At 42.5% G+C, this 2304-nt stretch overlaps 1 non-coding gene across 1 annotated transcript; it reads right to left on the bottom strand.

The window, feature by feature from the left end:
- Positions 1 to 1536: 1536 nt before the first annotated feature.
- On the bottom strand, positions 1537 to 1644 carry LOC136131701 (U6 spliceosomal RNA). Its single transcript, XR_010656428.1, has one exon. It is a non-coding gene; the product is annotated as a U6 spliceosomal RNA (small nuclear RNA).
- Between the last annotated feature and the right edge of the window lie 660 nt (positions 1645 to 2304).

The raw sequence follows: 2304 nt of genomic DNA, 5'->3' as shown, positions 1-2304 counted from the left end.
GCTGCTGCTTTGGGGATAGCAAAGGAAGAATTCAGTTCTGCCACCTTTTACTTATTTATTTTTGATAGTCCCAAACAACCAACTCAAATCCTTTGTGAAACCAGGAGAGGTATAAATATGTAAATAAATGAACGTGATCCCAAGCACTCCAGAATGCTACCATCACCTTCTCCTTTCTCCTTCCCCATTTTGGACCTGTGCTAGGGATAAGATGGGAAAGATGGAAAAGATCAAGAACCCCATGTGCCAAGAAACTGGAAACATTTGAACTCTTACTCAAGATTTTCAATCCTGTACTTCAATTTGGCATGTAATAAGAATACATTAAGTGTTTAATAAATGAATGAATCTAAAGCTCGCAGGCACTGTTGAGTGTTATAGAAAGTCAACTTAAAACACATGGTCTCTAACCTCTAAAAGCTTCCATTCTCTGTCTGAAATATGATTATAAATATAACACAAACTTAGAAGTGTATCTTGTTTTACAAATTTTACGTTTTTCTTCTACTTTCACCATTTAAAATGGAAGTCTACTAAACAGTCTTTTAACACAATGTTCCCAGTCGTACTCTGGCACGGGTCATGATCCTGCCGTGTGAGGACACAGGCCAGGTAACCATTGGAGGCAGGTCCCCTATAGGGTCCTCCACAGACTTCTGCGTGAGAAAAGCAGTACTGAGTGGGGCCAGATGACAAGAGAGGGGCAGAGGTGAGCAGGTGCAGGATCTTGGCAAGTCTGTAAGCTTCCTGTGCCTCGGCCTGTAACATGAAGACAGCCTCGATAACCACCTCAGGGCTTGGGAAGACTGAGTGAGATAAGGTACGCGTAGTGTGTTTTTCAACGGTAGCATGGAGGTCACCTCCTGAAGACAGAACTGGATGCTCCAGAGGATGCTGATCACAACTAAAGTCAGGGAAGGGTCAAAGGGGCCTCTCCAAGAGTAGGGCTGAAACATAGGAGGCACATACTCAGGCAGCAGCAGCATAAGGTTAACCCCCAGGAAATTCAGAGAGTAGGCAATTAGTAAATGTCGGAAAATCAATGAATCAATGCCATAACAATCCAAATGGAAACAAACTCACAGTGACCACAAGGAATGAAGTATGGATATGGACAGGCTGGTTCAGAAGGTCTCATGAAGGAAGATAAAGTGAGGGAACCCTGCCGAGAGGCTGACTGGGCTGAGCACCTGGCAGGAGTCACAGGGAGAAAGCAAGCCACTCAGCCTGGCAGTGGTCACTTTGCATTTGTGACAGGTGACCCATCTTAAGATGAGGGACATGTATCTCCCATGTGTGAAACTAAGCTAAAGACGGACAGGTTACAAACAGTTTAAATATTATGACCCCATTTGTTTTGCTTTGTTTTGTTTTTAAAGTTGCTATCCTTTAATCATACCAAAAAGTTAGCCCTAATTTGATAAAATATCAAACAGAAAAACTGATTAATCTCATTGATATCTTACAGGCAGAGATGCTATTGAAAATGTCCAGCATTTGATAGGCAAGGGGGATGAAGCACATAATAAGATTTGAAAATATATGGAGTGCTTCACGAATTTGCGTGTCATCCCTGCACAGGGGCCAATGCTAATCTTCTCTGTATCATTCCAATTTTAGTATATGTGCTGCCGAAGCGAGCACTCCCATTTGTTTTTAAAAATCACATTTGTGTGTGTGACTTTAACAATCTGGAGAAGTGTACATCTAGGTATTGACAGTGATTTTCTCTTTTCAAAATCTATATTTGTACTTTACAAAGTACATGTACTGATTTTATAATGAAGAAATAAATGAGTTTCTTTAGGAGTTTTTAAAACCAGACAGATGATGCCAAGGCTGGGTTCAAAAGGGCTGTCCAGATCCCCACTACTGAGAGGGGGCTCAGGACCACAACTCGCAGAAGTCCTCTGTGAACCGACAGATACAGGGAGGTCACAGGCAAACCTCTGCCTGCAGGGCATGTCACCTTCTGCAGCTGGCTTCACCAATTGTGCAATATTTCTTGAGGGAAAGAGGAGGGACGGGATTCCTGAGCACTCCACAAAATTTATTCCATAAAGTCTGAGATTTTACAAACCACTTCTATAAAGAAACACAAGTTCCAGGAAGAGTTAAGACTCTCCAGCTGCACTGAAAAGCAGCAGGTGCTGGCCCCAGCCTCAAGCCAGAGATCTCATCCACAGTGTGGAAGTTATTTAAAACCTCCACATCACATGAATTAATTCCATGCAGAGGCAGGTCTAAGGGAGACAATCTGGTATATAATCAAGTCTTAGTCTGCTGGATGAAGAGAACCAAGTG

This window comes from Phocoena phocoena, chromosome 11 (genome assembly GCF_963924675.1).
Source record: "Phocoena phocoena chromosome 11, mPhoPho1.1, whole genome shotgun sequence".
Taxonomy (NCBI): Eukaryota; Metazoa; Chordata; class Mammalia; order Artiodactyla; family Phocoenidae; genus Phocoena; species Phocoena phocoena.
This window is presented reverse-complemented; position numbering and strand designations above follow the sequence as displayed.